Source organism: Pseudophryne corroboree, chromosome 1, assembly GCF_028390025.1.
Source record: "Pseudophryne corroboree isolate aPseCor3 chromosome 1, aPseCor3.hap2, whole genome shotgun sequence".
Taxonomy (NCBI): Eukaryota; Metazoa; Chordata; class Amphibia; order Anura; family Myobatrachidae; genus Pseudophryne; species Pseudophryne corroboree.
In genome coordinates, this window is record NC_086444.1 from 257,864,254 (window position 1) to 257,884,628 (window position 20,375).

Consider the following 20,375-nt stretch of genomic DNA (forward strand, 5'->3'; position numbering starts at 1 on the left):
GCCATAGGCAAATGCAGGGGGGTTTCCGGTTGCCCAGAAACCCCCCTCCTCTTGACAAGTGGCTCAAACTATGAAAATAGCAATGGTACACAAATAGTATGATTACTAGTGCTAGCGAAATAACATGCAGTTTAAGGGAAAGAGCAGAGCTACTACACATGCCCAGTGGTAGCAGCTTCTACCAAGTTTGCTGTGTGTGTGGATCTGAGCCCTCAATAAGTTCACTGGACAAGGAAGAAGAGACAGAAGTCTTACCATAAGGTGGGAGAATGTGTGTAGAGAGATTAGAACTGGTTCTATTATGTTTGTTGATATTTAATCTTTTCCTGATCACTTATTTATATTATTTAAATGTTTGATGCAGCCTATACTATAGTGTTAAAGATTAATACTGTATTCCATCCAGTGCATAAAATGACCAATGTTTACATTAAGGTCCAGGGTCGTTTCTAGGTTCATCTGGTGATGGTGTATTGCATTTGGAAACCCCCCTGAAGAAATCCTGCATTTGCCACTGAGAGCAGCATTATATCTTCAAATGTCTGAGCAAAACACACTTGATTTATTGTTTGTTCTTTTTTTGAATCATACATTTTATTGAATAAATGAGAATGGTACAAACAACAAAGAGATGGAACTCATGAAAACATTGTGTTACAATAAGTATCAGAAACAAAGATTCAGTTACAAACACATCAACAACTAGCAAGGTCAATTGTCTGTCAAGTAAATGGGAAGGTGAACTCAGAAGGAAAACAGGGGGTGGTTGATTCCACACCAATCAGATATAATTTTGTCCACAAATAGAAGTTACCAGAGATAACAGATATCTATCAGGATAATTCCTTATTAACTTATTCTGGTGGTGTGCCCAGAGTCAGTATTGTAGTCTAATGGTAAATGGGGAAAGGGAAAGAAGACTCTTGTGTGGGCGCACTCTTGATTATCACAAATAATAATAATAATAATAATAATAATAATAATGTGTGAATATGTATATATTGAGTGATTAAAACATAGCTTTTATTATTATATCAAATAAAATACATTTGTTGTAACCCAGTAGTAATATAGGTGAATATACCTATATAAAAAGTAAAAAATAAAATAAAATATTGTAGTCTGGTTTATCTATATCCACATAGATTGGCGGAAGGATGTGCACACTGACAGTATCACATCCATATTCCAACACACCAGTACAAGCACGGCCTGTATTTTAATGAGGATCTAAATTGATCATGCAAATAAACTGTAATCACAGTATATGAACCCGATTAGAGTATAGCATATTCTCTTATGATAGATAATAACTTTGAAATTTATGATTTTCCACACGGGAAATAATCCTGTTTTCAGGGCATATAAATATATGAGAATGAAAAAAAGAGAAAAGATGTTGGTGATCCTGCTGTTAGTGCATTGAGTCGGAATAACCCATTGCCATACTACTAACACTGGGTATTCCCTGGTGGTCACCATCCAGGTACTGACCTAGCCCTCCACCGTTTTGCTTCCAAGATCGGGTGAGATTGGGCACAGGCGGTGGGGTATGGTAGTAGATAAATGGTATATATTTGTTGCTGATGCACTAATGAGAGTGCACCTGAGAGCAAAGTGTATAGCAAGTGAGTATAGGATCTGCTGTTCACGTTAGACCAGGGATATCCTGGAATTGTGGATGAGAGTCCCGGAAAATAGCAAGGTAGGAAAATGGGGTGAAATGTTAAATTCCACAAAAAAGAGTGTCCAAATGCTGCCACTGCTAGGATATATCCCTCACAGGATCAATATTGTCCTGAAGCTTAAAGGTATAAATCCATCAGGACCAGGGAAATTAGGAAAGTTGGTTGTCGGAACACACAAATATACTCTATATAAATTCAAACTTTCCCTGTGTCAAATATCTGTGCTTTGATCACAAAGAGAAATTCCCTATTGTATAGAGACACAAAGAAAATAGCAAAATACGGTTCATTTAAAACAGATGTATGCAATCAAATAGGCCCGGCCCAGGCTGGAATTGAAAAGAGATCCAATTTTTGCGGATAAAGATTCACATAAGCATGAGAGAATAAAGTGACAGGAAGGAAAGGTAGTTCTATCACTATTGCATTGGATCTCTTATAATTTATTTTTTGCTTGAAAAAGGTAATAATGTATGCAGGTAACAATCAGAATCCACATAGCCACATAAGTCAATACATGCTGTACAAAATACCTAGGTATTAATGGGTGATAAATACCTCCCACAAAATTGTATAGTAGTCTATCAAACTTAATGAATGATACCAGTAGCTGCCCAGGTCCCTGGGCAGACCTGTGGCTGGGGTCAGTAACCTGCTATGGATAAGATGTTCCAGAATCGTGAAGAGGAAGATGCGTTTCCCCCGTTAGAATGGGCTTGTTCACTTCCAATTGTGACCAGACAGAGGTCTGGAGTGGTTTAAGAACCCCTGTATTAGGGGTGTGATCAATCAATGCGGTGTTTGATTGGGTGTATTAGTTAAAAGGTGGGAGGGAATTACCTACGTTCTTGACGTACTAATACGTCAGATTCATATTCTGATAGAGGTATTGCATAATTCCCGCAGGAGCAGAGGTGAGACATCACTTCCATTTGTTGCTAGGTAACGGATTGTATTGTTTTTATTTTGGTCTGCTCCCTGGTAATCCAAACCTGTCGGAGCCCGGCGGAAGTTAAGACTGCCACTTCCGCCGCGTTGCCTAGCAAACGATCACCACTGTGATCGTGTCGTAGTCAGGGGAGAAATATGTCTGAGGAGCATGAGAGAGAAGTTTTGTAGTAGGTTAAGATCTGGCTGGTTATCATATAAGGCCTGTTGACATTAGGGCCATACCCAGACATAACCCAGATCTACCGGGGCCCGGCGGAGGTTAGGGCTGCCACTTCCACCGCGTTTCCTGGTAACCGATCACCGATGTGATCGTATTATAGGCAAAGGGAAATATGTCTAAGGAGTGTGAGACAAAAGTTTTATAGTTGGAGGATTAAAGTCTGGCTGGTTATCATATTAGGCCTGTTGACATTGGGGCCATAAATCTGTACTGAAAATATCGTACTCAGAAGGGACAGAGCAAAATCCATCTCAGACAGTTGGTTACAGAAAATTAGTGTGGCAGATGTGGATGGCCTTAGCTAGAGGACAAGTAATGTGGCAATAGGACATGGCAATAGGACAGAGCAAGGGGTAAGAAAGGAGTGGTAGGGAGAAGGAGTAGAAAGAGAAGAGAAAAAATAAAAATAAAAAATATAAAAAAAGAAGGAAAGACCTATCAACGAATTAGGAGCCACGTATATTGATATTTAGTCAATTTATGGCAGATTTGGCAGGAACTAAATGAGGCCCGGGAGGTCAACATTATGGTGGGAGTACAAGGGTTGCCAGAAAGAATGACATTTTTGTACTGTATTGTTCTGGAGGCAAGTGATGTATTCCATTTTGGCTATAAACCAGATTCTATTCAGCAGTTCTTTAGCGGCTAGGCCCATTGTGGGTTTTCCAGTTGTGGGCTATTTGGTACTTGGCAGCACAGGAGATGTGGAGAATTAATTTGTTGTAGTCTTTAGGGATATGATCCATAGGGGCACAGAGGAGTAAATTAGTGGGAGTGAGGGGCGAGTGAAGAGAAATCAGTTGTATAATTAAAGAGCATGCCCATTTCCAAAACTGGGACACAGTACAGCATGACCACCAGATGTGGTAAAATGTACCCTGCAAACCACATTCTCTCCAACTTAAATTAGAAGAGTTGGGATAGATACGATGAAGATGTCCAGGCACTAAGTACCATCTTGTATATACTTTATAGACGTTTTCCCATACAGCAACACTAAAAGAACATTTTGATATTGCAGTACGAATCGAATCCCAAACATCTTCCTCAAAATGTTGTCCCAGATCAAGTTTCCAGTCTTGTTCATGTTTTTCAAGAAGGGGGGGGGGGGTCTTTGGTTAGACTGGAGTGATATAGATGTAAAATAACCTCTTTGTCATTAGGTTGATATATGCAGGACCTTTCTATCGGATTGGTAATCAAGGGTGATAGAGAAGAGCAAAGAGTGGTCGCAAAGTGGCATATTTGTAAATATTGGTAGTGTAAAGAAGTGGGAATACCATGCTTTTCCTGCAGGTCTGTGAAAGATTTAGGAGCAAAAGCACCCGTTACATGGTGGACTCTGGTCACATCCACGAGGTCCAGAATCGGGCCATTGTTGGATAAAGACCTGGAAAAAAATCAGGGTTATTCCAGAGGGGAGCTAGATGGGAGGGAGATGAGGATAGTTTGAGTTTTCAATTGAGGTTTTCCCATGTTCGGAGGGTAATCTCTATCGAAGGGGAGGGGAAAGAAAATTGAGGATGGTGTCTACATGGAAGCCATGGATGGTATGAGACCAAGTATATGCCTACTAAATCACTCTCGAAATTAACCCATCACTTGACTTTTCATGGGGAATGCCAAGCAACCAGCTGACTCAATCAAGTTGCATGGAAATATTGCTGAAGAATAGGTAGCCCAAGTCCACCATTAGGAGTTTGTTTGGCCAATATGTCATGTTAGATTCTCATTTTTTATGATTCCATATGAGTTTCCAGAGCAGTGAGGGCAGTGAGAGTGAGTGAGGTGACCTGTATTGGTAGGGTTTGAAAAAGATATAAGAGTTTGGGGAGTGAGTTCATTTTTATTGCGTTAATGTAACCAGCCCCGGAAATAAAGTATGATTGCCATTGCTGAATGTCTTTATGGATAGACCTGAGCAAGGGAGGATACTGTAGTTAGCGCAGTAGAGGGAATTTAAATAATTTGTGATCTATACCCCTAGGTATTTTAGAGAGCGTTTTCTCCAATGGCAATCAAAATTTGTCTTTAGAAGTGTAGTGGTGTGGTCTGGAATATGAAGCGGTAAAGCCTCAGATTTAGTGTTATTAATTTTGTAACCAGAGAGTTTCCCATATAGGGAGAGTTAAAAAAATAAATTGGGAAGCGAAATTAGAGGCTTAGTCAACGTAAGTAGAATATCATCGGCAAATAAGGCGATAGTGTATTGAGATTGTTTGACCGAGACCCCAGTGATGTCCAGGTTATTAAGTATACGGCAAGCTAGTGGTTCTATTATGAGTGAAAAGATGAAGGGGGATAAAGGGCATCCCTGTCTAGTGCTGTTGGTGATTAAGAAGGGTTTAGAAAGGAGACTTCCCGCTTGAACCATGGCTGAGGGGTTGTGATATAAAGCTTCTATAGCCTTCAAAAATTTCCCTTGTAAACCAAATTGTTGCATGTTTGGAGCATAAAGGGCCAAGATACCCTATCGAAACCTTTTTTGGCATCCAGTGCAAGCACCATAGAAGGGAGTCTATTAACATTAATGTAATGAATGATGTCAATTGTGCACCTTGTATTATCCAATGCTTGCTGGGATGGGACGAAACCCACTTGGTCTGGATGAATCAGTGAAGGGAGAATTGAATTTAACCTATTGGCAAGAACTTTGGCAAAAGTTTCAAGTCTGTATTAGGCAATGAAATGGGGTGTTAATTGGAGACCAATTGAGGGTCTTTATCAGGCTTGGGGATGACCATTATGGTGGATTTAGTAGTGCTCAGGTGAAATGGGATACCATCCAATATCAGACTGAACATCTTTGATAAGTGAGGTACTAAGGAGGACTGAAATGTTTTGTAATAAGACACCAGGAAGCCATCGGCCCCGGCACCTTTGACGATTTTTGCGTTTGAAGAGCAAACATAATTTCTTTGTCAGTTATGGGCCTATCAAGGCTAGAGGAAGTATCAGGATCTATGCTAGGAAGGTCACACGAAGACAAATATTCATCAGAAGAGGTAGTACTCTTGTGCTGTGGGGGCGATGAGGTCAACAGATTGTATAAGCGTTCATAATATGTCTTAGAAAGGGAGTTAATAGTAGAATGATTATTGTAAAGAAGGCCTTTGTCGTCCTTAATAGCTGAGACAGCCGTCAGAGCCCTGCGAGCCTTCAGTCTATTAGCTAGAAGCGTATCAGCTTTATTACTTTTTTCATAAAAGTGTTGTTTCAGTCTACGCAAGGCTCTTTCGGTACCTTCGGATAACAAGGCATTTAGAGATTCCCTGGCAGAAGTAAGCTGCCTGAATAACATGTTTGATGGGTTAGTTTTGTGCAATGTTTCATGTCTGTGAACCTCAGCAGTCAATGAAGTCAGTTTTTGTTTATGATCCCTATTTCTATGTGAAGCGTAGCTAATAATGTGACCTCTAATTACAGCTTTGTGAGCTTCCCAGACCAGGGGAGAGCAAGCGGAGTCGGTGACATTGAGGGAGAAATAGTCTGAAATGGCAGAGTTAGTTGTAGTTTGTTATTGGAGAACTTTCAGTAGAGTTTCTTTTAAGCGCCATGATGGGCGAGAGGCTGTAGTTAAGATCGAGTAGTCAGGATAAGTATTTGGAATGATTGAAGAACAGGAAATATGTTTAGAAATTGATGTGCAACAAAAGAACATATCGATACGATAATAAGACAGATGCGGTATTCAGAAAAACATATAGTCTCTGGAGGAGGAGTTGAGGGCTTGCCAGGTGTCAATATGTTTGTTCAATGAATGAGTAGGTGGGGTGGGCTCAGTGTGGGCAGTGGAGTGTGTTTTATCTAGTATAGGGTTAAGAATAGTATTGAAATCCCCGCCGACTATTAAGTAACCTTTTCTTCTCTTGTTTAACTGCGAGAAGAAAGCAATGAAAAAGGGGACCTGGTCTGAATTAGGTGCATATAAATTTGCTATAGTGCATTCTAGATGGCCCAGCAATCCCTTGAGAATAATATATCTACTGTCACAGTCCGTATAGACCGAGTGAAGGGTGAAGGGGATTCTACTATGTATCAGAATTGCGACCCCGTTGTGTTTAGTTTGGCTGGAGGAGTAAAACACATTAGGGAATCGTTTAGTGCAAAGGGATAGGTGCGAGTTGGCCTTGAAATAGGTTTCTTGGATTAAAACAATCCCGGCTTTTAGACGTTGGATAAAACAAAATAAAGTGGAACGTTTTTGAGGGGTATTCAAACCTTTAACATTCATAGTGGCTAAGGGGATAGACATAATCGAAAATATTAAAGAAGTAGCTGTTTTGATTGAGGAGAAGAATGGGGTTCCCAATTCGCTGACAGCAAAATACGAAAAAGAGAGAGAAAAAAAGGGGGACAAAGAGGAGATGGAGGAGAGAGGGTCTAGGTGGGAAGTCTCCTGTGACCAGCGGAAGGAGATGCACCCAGAGCTCAGGACCAGAGGGTCCAAAATGAGGTGAGTCAGGACTAAGACTGATTTACCCCAAAAGGCAGTTTGGGGGAACGGGTGTGTAATTCAATGATGTAGGTGTGTGAGATGGTACTTAAAGGAGTGTGTGTGGGTTTTGAAATAGATGGTCAAGACCCTCCAGAGGTGAAGCAATATAGGAAACAGCAAAACAGACCTAGGTATATGAGGGATAAAGTTTCCTAATAACAAAGTAACAGATTAAAGTACAAGGGAGGCAAAAATCACAAATATAACCAATATCAGTACAGGCAAGGACAGGAAAGGAGAATGGTTATCCAATATAGAAGAGAAGAAAAAAAAGAGTGTAGAAAAAGGTCGAGACATGGGGAGACAGACAGCGGTCTTTGAACAATGTACATCAGAAAGCACCACCTAAGCAATACAAGAACAATACCAATCGGCTTGCCTAGAGTCCATGTCAACAAAAAAAAAGATTTTTTTACCTCTGCGCCTATGGCTTTCAAGGGTAGCATTATATGGGATGAGAATAAGTACTCACCAATAGGTACATAGGTATAAGTCAATATAAAATACAATAAAGTCTACTTGTGCACACATGGGAAAAGATGCAAGGAAAAGGACAATGTGCATAAATCGGGACCATGCGAAATTAATTCTTTAAGTAGCAGAAGAGGAAACACGAGAATGACTTGAGTCTTCCAGTTGCGAGAGAAAGTCTTTCCCTTCCCTGAGATCCCTAATTACAACATTATTTCCATTGATGTCCACTAACAATTTAATGGGGAAACCCCAGCGGTAGCGGATCCCTCGGTTGCGGAGGACGGTCGTAAGATCTCTGAGTTCTCTTCTCTTAATGATGGTGATAGGGGCCAAGTCCTGATAGAACTTTAGTTTAACTTTGTCGTGAAGGATAAAGAGCTTGCCTCTCATCGGAGTAAGAACCATTTCCTTATCCTTGAAACTCAAGAAACACGTGATGACATACCTCGGTGGGTCCACATCTCGAAGGCCTTTATGGGCCCTCTCCAAGGGGAGTTGACGAGTGCCTATACCTGGCAGCAAGTGAGTGAACACTCCATGTAGGTAAGTCTCCAATTCCATCGGCAAAATGGACTCTGGGATGTTATGGATCCTGAGATTATTTCTCTTTTCACGATTTTCCAAATCCTCGTTTTTAGCGCAAGATCTGCCAAATCCTGAATAATGTGATCTACATCCTACAACGTCTCGTTCTGGACCTTTTGGAGAGTGTCCTGATACAATTCTAGTTTAGACATTCTGGTAGATAATTGCGAAAGATCAGATCTAATAGAAGATACAGCTTTGTCCAACTTATATTCCAGGGACTCTTTAAAATGCACGATGAGAGACCGCAGTGCCATAATGTCTTCTTTAGTAGACAGGATAGGAGGCAGCAGGTCTTCTTTATCCCTTTGGGAGGGCTTGGGGGAGGAAGGACACAAATTCAGAGATTTATCGTTTTTAGAAAAGTGGTGAGTAATATTGGCTCCCACATGTTTCTTAGCATTGGTGGCAGCTCGGCTCATTATGACAGTGGGTACTAGAGCCAAGGAGGTCCACTAAGTGGCACAATGAGGGGTGGGGAAGGGAAGAAGGTCTAGAAAAATAGCACTAGTGGGGGGACAGCAATTATGCCAGGGGAGCATCAGTGCGGGTGTGGTGCCTCAGAGTAGATATTAGCCCCTGTCGACTGTATAAGGCAGTATTACCCATGGGTAACTCTCAGGGAGACCAGCAATTCCAAGAGTTGGAATAACCCACAGTAAGGATGCACCGGCACAGCGGAGACAAGGTCCGGTCCGGCACCTAACTCTCAGGTGTGTAGGAAAGGGGGGTTCCTTTGAGAGTGGAAATAACATCGGAGATGAGGATGGGCATGCAGGAGCACAGGGAGCACTGAGAGCCTCACAATTCCCTGATTATGGACACAGACTGCAGCTCCCTAATGAAGGACACAGGCTGCAGCTCCCTGAAGATGGGCAAAGGCAGTGGTCCCCTAAGTACAGAGACTGGCTGCACCTCTCTGGTATGGAGACAGGCTGCAGCAACCCGGTTATGGACACAGGCCACAGCACCCTGATTATGAAGATTGGCTGCAGCTCCCTGGTTACAGGCTGCAGCTTCTTTAATGTAGAGACAGGCTGACTATGGAGATAACCTGACTATGGAGATAGGCTGCAGCAACATAAATATGGCGGTGGCAGCGGAGGTTCAGAGCCACCAGAAGACTCATAAGTGGAGTTCCTAGTCAGCCCTCAGATGTCCGTGAGCTCCAGTGCCCATCACCGGAGGTCCACAGCAATGATCGCGGGTAAGCCAGGTCCTGGCTGTAGCGAGGCAGACAGGCCACATCCTGCGAGAATGCCTACAGTGTTCCCCGGCTCTGCAACTCTGTCTGTGCAGACAGCAAGGGAATTTATTGTTTGTTCTTATAAATGGAGACTTATATGGTTCAAGTGGGTTCAAGAGTGGTGATAAGAAGAATTCCATTATCATCATTATCATGCTTGGGCATAAGACCAAAAAATCCACCTCATTTGTGTGGAATTGTTTTGACCTAAACCCTAACAGTTGTCAAGCCATATGTAGCATTTGTAAAGCCAAAGTAAGTAGAGGTAAGAACATTAATAATCTAGCTTCCTCTTTCCTGTTTTAATAATACCATGCAGTTTAGCATCGGCTAGCTCCCGTCTCTCAGCTAGGGGCATGGCCAAATTTTGATGGTGAGTCCAATGGTTGCATCTAAAGACTCTCAAAGTGGGTGTCCTAGAACTTGTACATTTGAAGTAAATGCACAGCTGTATACCACATGAAGGGTTAATGCTAGTTTCAGCATAAAATTACAGAGGTCACAATGACAAAAGAAATTAAAACTGTTGCAGCAGTGTGCAACTAGGCCCATTGGTGTCTTTGTTAAGTGGCATGTGTTTGGCCTTAGTGATAGAAACATAGAAACATTGAATTTGATGGCAGATAAGAACCACTTGGCCCATCTAGCCTGCCCCTTTTTTTAATTCCACTAATATTCCCACTAATTAGACTCTAACCTAAATACAAAAAAATATTGGCAGGTTGTGCATACTAGATGCACAAGATGTTGAAAACACTTAAGCAAAAGTAAACCAATGTATTAAAAAGCATACAAAGTAACACCTACTGTATATACAGTATGACACATGAAATAAAAGCATACCCCAATATACAGTATGGTATACCGGGTTTCAAAGTTACAATTATAAATTACAATTGTATATAAGTCAGGAGCCTAAGTGTAAAATATTTGAAGAAAATGGGAAAAGCTCTATTCAATTTAAAAAACAACAACTTTGAAAAGAGGAGTACATGATGCTTTTCTCTGCCTTTTATGGTTACCTTTTTATCTTGTGACACATGAATTACAGAGAACAATGCACAATGATCATCAATTTGCAATCTCATGGTAAGTTAGAAACTGAACAAGTCTGTAGGATTTACAATTCAGCATCCAGCTGTAAATTACTCCTGTGTGGTTTATTTGACACAACAGTACTTGCTGAGATTTAGAAACTGCCTGTATGATGTTTGTGGAAGAGCTGACTGCTGTTCTATTGCAATAATAGCTGTTTTACTTCAGGTCACATGAATAAATACAAATACAGTACATAGAGGAATAAAGTTCTCGGTGCGAAATACATTAGGATCATAGTTTGATCAACATTTCTAAAAGAAAGTAAGAAAACAGTCTCTGCTGAAAAACTTTTCTCATTAAATGGGAGATGCATGAAGCGTTGGATAGATAATAAGTGGAAAGAGATAAAGGACAAACTACTCAGCTGTAGTTATTTTGGGAACACCAGTTCCGTCATAATTTATCGCAGTCACTGGATGCTCTTTCACTATGTATTGTATATTGGTCACAGGAATGATCTGTCATGGTATAGTGTATGGTAGTTACTGTGATGAACTGACTACTGTATGGTGCAGGGACGTGCAGTCAGGGGAGGCAGGGGAGGCAGTGCCTCCCCTGCCATTAGTGATTCCATTAATGATTAAAATAATATAAAGAAGATAATTATGACACATTCGGTGTCATAAGTATCTGCTTCATAGTATTTAAAGCAATTTGGCTTGTACATTGACTTTGGGAGGCACCGATAGTGGTGCCTCCAGCAGTCAATGGCACAGGGGACAAAGCGGGGGGGCGGGGCCATGCTGCGGGCTGAAGAAGCTCGTATGAAATCAGTGAAGAAGCGGCACCATTAGAAGTGCCGCTGTGACACAGGGGAGTGCTTTCACCAATGAAAGCACGCCCCTGTCAGTGAGGAGAGATGTGATTGGCAAGCGGCTCCGTCACTGGAGCCGCTGTCAATCATCACAGGGTGGATGCGGGGCGGGCATATGCGGAGGCGGTGCGGGCATAGTGGCGGTCAGGCCGAACAGTGTCACCTCACCTCACTGTGTAATCAGTTAATTGAGTGCGCTGTGGCCAGCGGCAGCTGTTGGGAGGGACGCTCAGTACATCAGAGACCCCCGGCTGCGACCCCCCCCCCCCCCCGTGCGGCTGCGACCACCCACCCCACTGTGCGCTGGTCATGCCGGCACAGTGGAAGGCTGTCTCACTAGCCTTGGCTTCCCTGCACCGCAAATATAGTGTGATGTCAGGACGTGTGACATCACTGGAGCGCCACCCCGGCACCCATGCGTCCCGAACTGAAGGAAGCCACACAGAACAGTGGCAGCAGCACCTGAGGTGAGGAGAGTCCTGCTGGCTGCTGATCCACTGCGATGATATGGTACTATGATTCACATGGCTCCTCACACATCGATATATATATATATATATATATATACTAGCTCACAGCCGCCAGCCGCCCACCGATCACCACCTTCAGCCGCCCACCACCCGCTGCTCACCGCCTCCAACCACCCACCACTCACCGCCGCCCGCCGCTCACCGCCTCCAGCCACCCACCACCCACCACCATCTGCAACAAATGGCAGTCACCGTCAGCGGGACCTCACCGCCGCTGCCCATGGGTGCCTCCGGTGACCACAGTCAGGTAATGTTCCACTGCTGTCACCCTCTCTCCCTGTCGTTACTGTCTCTGTCCCTACTGTCACACACTCTCTCCCTGCTGTGACTCTCGTCACTCTCTCCCTGCTGTCACTCTCGTCACTCTGTCCCTGCTGTCACTCTCGTCACTCTTTCCCTGCTGTCACTTTCGTCACTCTCTCTCCCTGTCGTTACTCTCTCCCTGATGTCACTGTCGTCACTCTCTCTCTCCCTGTCGTCACTCTCTCTCCCTGTCATTACTCTCTCTCTCTCTCTCTCTCCCTGTCGTCACTCTGGCTGTCCCTGCTGTCACAATTTCAGCTCATTAAGTGTGCTACAATGTGAATTTCGGCTCATCAAGTGTGCTAGAATGTGAATTTCGGCTCATTAAGTGTGCTAGAATGTGAATTTCGGCTCATTCATTGTGCTACAATGTGAATTTCGGCTCATTAAGTGTGCTACAATGTGAATTTCGGCTCATTAAGTGTGCTAGAATGTGAATGTCGGCTCATTCAGTGTGCTAGAATGTGAATGTCGGCTCATTCAGTGTGCTACAATGTGTATTTCGGCTCATTTAGTGTGCTACAATGTGAATTTCGGCTCATTCAGTGTGCTACAATGTGAATTTCGGCTTAAGTGTGGTATAGTGTGAATGTCGGCTCACTCAGTGTGCTACAATGTGAATTTCGGCTCATTCAGTGTGCTAGAATGTGTATTTCGGCTCATTCAGTGTGCTACAATGTGAATTTCGGCTCATTCAGTGTGCTACAATGTGAATTTCGGCTCATTCAATGTGCTACAATGTGAATTTTGGCTTATTAAGTGTGGTATAGTGTGAATGTCGGCTCACTCAGTGTGCTACAATGTGAATTTCGGCTCATTCAGTGTGCTACAATGTGAATTTCGGCTCATTCAGTGTGCTACAATGTGAATTTCGGCTTATTAAGTGTGGTATAGTGTGAATGCCGGCTCACTTAGTGTGCTACAATGTGAATTTCGGCTCATTCAGTGTGCTACAATGTGAATTTCGGCTTATTAAGTGTGGTATAGTGTGAATGCCGGCTCACTCAGTGTGCTACAATGTGAATTTCGGCTCATTCAGTGTGCTAGAATGTGAATGTCGGCTCATTCAGTGTGCTACAATGTGTATTTCGGCTCATTCAGTGTGCTACAATGTGAATTTCGGCTCATTAAGTGTGCTACAATGTGAATTTCGGCTCATTCAGTGTGCTACAATGTGAATTTCGGCTTAAGTGTGGTATAGTGTGAATGTCGGCTCACTCAGTGTGCTACAATGTGAATTTCGGCTCATTCAGTGTGCTACAATGTGAATTTCGGCTCATTCAATGTGCTACAATGTGAATTTCGGCTTATTAAGTGTGGTATAGTGTGAATGTTGGCTCACTCAGTGTGCTACAATGTGAATTTCGGCTCATTCGGTGTGCTACAATGTGAATTTCGGCTCATTCAGTGTGCTACAATGTGAATTTCGGCTCATTCAGTGTGCTACAATGTGAATTTCGGCTTATTAAGTGTGGTATAGTGTGAATGCCGGCTCACTCAGTGTGCTACAATGTGAATTTCGGCTCATTCAGTGTGCTACTATGTGAATTTCGGCTCATTCAGTGTGCTACAATGTGAATTTCGGCTCATTCAGTGTGCTACAATGTGAATTTCGGCTTATTAAGTGTGGTATAGTGTGAATGCCGGCTCACTCAGTGTGCTACAATGTGAATTTCGGCTCATTCAGTGTGCTAGAATGTGAATTTCGGCTCATTCAGTGTGCTACAATGTGTATTTCGGCTCATTCAGTGTGCTACAATGTGAATTTCGGATCATTCAGTGTGCTACAATGTGAATTTCGGATGATTCAGTGTGCTACAATGTGAATTTCGGATCATTAAGTGTGCTTCAATGTGAATTTCGGCTCACTCTGTGTGCTATAATGTGTGTGTGTGTGTGTGTGTGTGTGTATACACATATATATATATATATATATATATATATATATATATATATAAAATATGTGCCTCCCCAGCCAATGACCTCACCGCACGTCACTGGTATGGTGTTGCCAGATAGGTAACTCTTACCTAATATTTCTGGTGTTGCCAGATAGGTAACTCTTACCTCACCTAATATATAATTAGGAATATTGAGGTGAAGAACAAAATGACTGAAATAGGAGTGGAGAGGGTTAAACATCCATCCATAGGTTGGGGATGTCCTTGTGGGAAACAGGTGACTAGCCATCCAATAGGGATATGAGTTAGTAGAAGCTAGTTGCTTGATATGAGGTGAGAAGAGGAAGAGCTTCCTCTTTTTCCTGTTCTTGGAGTCAGGGTAAGTCCTCTGGCATTGTGCTCCTGTCTGTGATATTTTGCCATGCAGGAAGAAATAGCTCTATTAGTAAGGTGTCTGCTTTCAGCAGAGTAACAGGACATGGGTTCTAATCCTGGGCATCACTACTAAGAAATGTGTGACTCAAAATAAATGACAATGAAATATATGCATATATAATTTTAGAAGAGAGGCTAGGGTTGTATTATTTATATATATATTCAGTGCTCCCCTGCTGCTGCTGATTCATGGATTTGTCACGCCCCCGGCATTCTGCATGCATCCCGACCCGGTACATCACAGTTTCTGTTGATGGCCTAGCCACGGCCCTTGACGATCCCCTCCTGTCCTCTCCTGCCCTCCCTGCAGCGTCCTCGCCTGCACAGCCGCGTGGTGTGCAGACGGCCACGGGTTCCTCGACCTCTGCTGCTGCATCTGGCACTGCAGCAGGGAGTAGAGCACGGCATGCAAGGCCGGCAGCAGATTGGTGGATGGTTGGATGCCACTGTCTGTGCCCCACTTAGAGCCTCGGCACAGGTACACATGCGGGGCAGGCGTGCGATGGCTTATGGTCGCAGAGATAGCACCCCGCTGTAGGGGGCCGTGAGGCCAGTGATGATGCCTCCCTGGGGAGAGGCGCAGTAGGTCTGAGCGTAGCTTTGCCAGGAGTGATGCTCCTGGTAGGTCTGGCAGGGGACCCCTTGACAGGGATGGGGCAGTGTGGGATGGCAGCCATTTTAGTTAGGGGAGGCCCATGACTCCTAATGCTGCTGTGACCAGCTGTTACCCCCATGACCTCTTTGACCTGGGGACTGGTTGCACTGATTACGATTTTGTATGGGTCGTGGTCATAGGGGTTCACGGATGCCCTCGAATCAATGGGCAGGCACCTCCACTGGTTATTCACCTTCTGCATTTGACCCCTCCCAGTTGTCTGCAGCTTTTTCCTCTATGGCGGCCACTCTCACCCCTCTAGTATCAGCCATGGCGCTGAATGCAGGCGGTTCTGGCTGTAGGGGGCAGGGCTCTGGAGTTGCTTCCTTTAGGTCCAATCCGTGGAATAGGGCGTCACCTGCTGTGTCGGTTTCTTCTCTGTTTCCCAGCTCTGGGGCTCCAGTGTTGGATTTGCCTTGTTTTTTAGATCACGAGGAGGACTTGGGTGAGACGCTGGATGTCAAGGGTGATTCTGCATCTGCAGACGGTCGGCTGGACGCATCAGGTGAGGAGTCCGGTGAGTCTGTCAGGGAACTGTCGTGCTCTTCTTTCTCTCGGGCTAACTCCTCTTCCTCTTCGCTCAGATATTCAGTCAGTAGCACAGTGCTGGCCCGCAAACGTGCATCCAGATATGCGAAGAAGGAAGCAGGCAAACGCGAACATGGCACCAAGCATAAGAGGGCCTCTGAGATTTCCCGCAGGGTACAGAAGGTACGAAACCTGCCAGGTGTCGTCCATTGTGACTACACGCCCGTGTTGTGCAGGCTGAGTGAGAATTGGCGTAAGAAAATTCAAAAAAGCAACTATGTGTATGTGTTCACTTTGACCGATGAAGCCAAGAAGGAATTTAAGGCCGTTAGAGCGAAAAGGGGGATTGGAGTGCAAGCCTTTCAGTCTTACGATACTTGGTTGGCCAGATTCTGAATTTTTGAATACTGTTATCTGGAGGATCAGCCGAGTGAACACATTAACATAATCCGCTATGTACACATGATTCATGATATGCAGCACACGTATTCTGGGGTTGTCTGGGGGGTATACGATGACAAGTTTAGACGCAAGCAGGATTGTTTGCATGTCATAGACTTTGGTTGTAAAGACGTTGAAGTGTGGATGGATGTTTCCAGGGCACAGCAGGATGAGAAGGAGGTCCCGCGGGCTGCCAAGGACTTTGCGCCGGTTAATCCGGGGATGTTGCGGACCTATGGGGAGGCTCCCCAGGCGAAGTGTTTTGGCACACCTACTCATTTACAAGGGTCTGGTAAAGCTAAAGGCAAATGCTTTGCCTTCAATAATTCCACATGTCCTGTCGGACAATGGTCTCGGTTTCGACACCTCTGCTTGCTTTGCGGTGGGTCCCACACCGTCTCCAACTGCTTTTGAGATGGGCGCACTGCCCCGAAGGCAGGCTTTACCGGTCCTGCCAAGCCTGCGGCTGCGGTGTCCTCTAAGTAGGGCTCCTACCTCAGTACGGTTAGGGGCTATGCTAAATGGTTGTCTTAGTATGGGGATCAAGATGTAGCGCATTTCCTTATTGAGAGTTTTAGTTATGGTTTTCGGTTACCAGTTCAGGGTGAAGGTCACGTTGGCTCTTATCGGAAACTGCAGTCGGCCCAGTCTTTTCCTGAGGTAATACGCAACAAGGTGGAGAAGGAGATCCAGCTTGGCTGCATGGCAGGTCCTTTTTCGCAACCCCCATTGGAGAATTTGGTTATTTCTCCGGTGGGCATTGTTCCGAAGAAGGCTCCAGGTAAGTTAAGGCTCATTCAACATCTTTCTTACGCGTCAGGGCATTCTGTTAAAAATGCCATTCTACCTGAGTATTGTTCGGTGGTCTACCGGCCGTTTGACGATGCTCTGGATATGGTTCAGGGCTACGGGCCTGGGGCCCTCACGGCTATGATTGACATTGAATCAGCTTTTTGTCTGCTCACGCTTCACCCTGATTCATTTAGCTTTATGGGCTTCCACATCGGGAACGAATATTTCATTGACAAGTGCTTGCCAATGGGGTGTTCTTTTTCCTGTGCCTTTTTTGAGAAGTTCAGCTCCTTCTTGCATTGGTGTGTGGAGTTTTCATTGGGAGGTTGGGGTCTCACCCATTACTTCGACGACTTCATTTGCATTGGCCTGGCAGGTTCCGATTGTTGCTCAGAGCTCCTTTTTAGTTTGTGGGCCTTGTTCAAATCATTTTGGCATCCTGATCACAGCTGAGAAGATGTAGGGCCCTGTGTCATGTCTGTATTTTTTGGAGATCCAAATAGACACTGCGGTGGGCTGTTGCAGCCTGCCCCATAATAAGGTGGAGAAGATGCGTGAGTGCATCCTGCAGTGTGTGGCAGCACTTAAGGTTATTCTTTGGCAGGCCCAATTGCTTTTGGGCCTGTTGAATTTTGCCTGCAGACTCTTTTGTTCGAAGTTGGAGCGGGCTACGACTGAGGTCGTGAGGTCCCATCACTTGATTAGATTATCTTCAGAGATAAAGCGGGATTTGACGGTTTGGGCTTCATTTCTGGATGACTTTAATGATGTTCAGATCTGGTTCACTCCTACAGTCAATAATTCTAGCTTGCAATTATTCACGGACACAGCAGGGTCTGTGGGTTTTGGCTGTTATCTAGCTAGTTCTTGATGCGGTGCTTCTTGGCCACAGTGCTGAACTGAGAAGGGTTTGACTAAAGATCTTTTGCTGTTGGAATTCTTTCCTATCATGGTAGCCATGGAAGTTTGGGGCAGACAGTTACACGATCGCAGCATCCTGTTCAGGTGTGATAATCTGGGCATGGTACACGCGATCAATAATCAGCAGGCCAAATCATTCTTGGTACTGAGCATTTTGGCTCAGTTGACACTGCAATGCTTTCGCTACAATGTGCTCTTTTGGGCGCACCATGTCCAAGGGGTGGATTATGGCATGCCCGATGCGTTATCTAGGTGCCAATGAGAAAAGATTTGCGTGCTTGCACCACTTGCTGATATTGTTGGGGTTCTCTGCCCCTCTTATGTTTGGCAGGTGATCGAGCCAGATTAGAGGGGTTAGCGGAGCATTCCATCCCCCTGATTGCACTTCAGGCATATCGCCAGGCTTGGATGGAGTGGGTCTCGTTCTCTGAGGGGCTGGGGCTTTCAGATAGGAGCAGGCATTGCCAGATGCTTTCTTTTATTTGGCAGCTCTATGTCTCTGGAGATCCAGAGCAGTAACCTCCTGTCACCTGGCAGGCATTTCCTTTTTTGTGAAGCTTAAAGGGGCTCAATATTTTACAAATAGCTTTCTGATTACGAAAGCCTTGAAAGGTTGGGCACGTGTGGACCATGTTCCCCCTGATAGCAGGGGTCCCCTTGATGCATCACTTCTCCCCACTATGCTGGGTGTGGTTGAGAACATAGCCGACTCGGCTTTTGAGTCCATGCTGTTTCGTTTGGCTTTCTCTATTCCTTACCACAGTGCTTTTTGGGTTTCGGAGCTGGTTGCCCCCTCCAAAAGGTTTAATGCACTTTTGCTTCGCTTGCACGTGCTTATTGACGATAGGTCACTGTGGTGTCGGATTTGTCGGTCTAAGATGGATCAGATGTCTCGGTGGAAATGGGTTTCCTTGGGTCCCTTATTTTCCTTGAGTGTCTGCCCAGTGTCTCTGGCTGTTCATTATGCTTTGGTCAGGCCTTCCTCGGAGGGTTCTTGGTTGTTACATTATGATGGCTCGTTTAGTTGGATGCTGCGTCACGTCCTCGCCAGCGTTGGCCTTTCCCCTCGTGACTTTGGCACTCATTCCTTTCATATAGGTGCGGCCACGGTGGCGGCAGCAGTGGGTTTGCCCATCAATGATATCAAAGTTTTGGGTCATTGGAGGTCTACCTGTTATAAGCATTATATTAGGCCTGCTCTTTTGTGTTCATGTTTACAATGGGTTAAGTTGCATGTCTCGTGTTCAGTTGTTATGCTTGGTGTTTGTTTCCCCTGTCCATCCTACTCGGGGATTAGCTACTTACTGCTTCTGGCAAGAGGGTGTGGTCTTCCTGCACATTAATATGGTCTTTTATTGTGCCCAGGTTGTGTTGGGGAGGAGCTAAGAAATGTAGGGCAATTGATGAGGCCAGGAAAAAGCTTAACTCAGCTGTGGCCAAATGGGTACTGGAGGCTGGTGGTGTGGTGGTTCCGCGTGAGAGGATAAGGTTTAGGTATCACTATCTTTTCTGGCCTGATGGTGCACACTTGGATAGGGAAGGTTTACGTATCTTTTTGGAGGATCTGTTTGTTGGGGTGTCTTCAGTGCGTTAGGTTTTGGTGGCGGGTCAAAGTTACTGGGAGCAGCAACTTTGCTTTGGTGGGAAAGGTTACCTGTTTTTAAATCATAGCTAGATGTTTAATGGTTATTTTGAGTTTGTTTGGTGCGCTCACCTTTGTTGACTATATGCATCTGCTGGATCACCCGGTCCGGGAGAGCAACACCACCCTGGCGGGTGGGTAGTCAAGGTAGAAGGTTGAGTGGATACTGTGTGTTGTTAGGTTGAGTGTTACATTAGTACATTTTTTCGGTTTGGGGTAGAAGTTAGCCATTCTTTCTTGGCCACCATTATTTAATCCTTTATTTCAGCATTTAATTTAGAGTTATTAATAAATCAGCTAACAATTTCTGTCAAACCTAAGTCTCCCAGTCTTTATTTTATAATTATGTTAAGTGTTAAGGGTTTATTCACACACACATGGCATCGATCAGCCGTTAGGATGTTTATAAAGAAATATTGTCTGAATGAAAATATCATCAATGATAAAAGGTGATTGTAACCATGATGAATAGTATAGAGTATACTGTATATCTTATAGTAAGGAATAGATATGAAATAGGTTTGAACATATTAGTTAAATGTTTAGATGATTTAGGAAGTAATGATTTGTATGTGTGTTTATATATAGATATTTGTATTTTACTGCAAGATTATGAGTCAATGTGGTCTGAACAGGCCATAAATGAGAATAGG

The 20,375-nt window shown here is 44.2% G+C and overlaps 1 pseudogene; it reads right to left on the reverse strand.

Moving 5' to 3' along the window:
* Positions 1-1,445: 1,445 nt before the first annotated feature.
* On the reverse strand, positions 1,446-1,564 carry LOC134952061 (5S ribosomal RNA; annotated as a pseudogene).
* Positions 1,565-20,375: the final 18,811 nt, after the last annotated feature.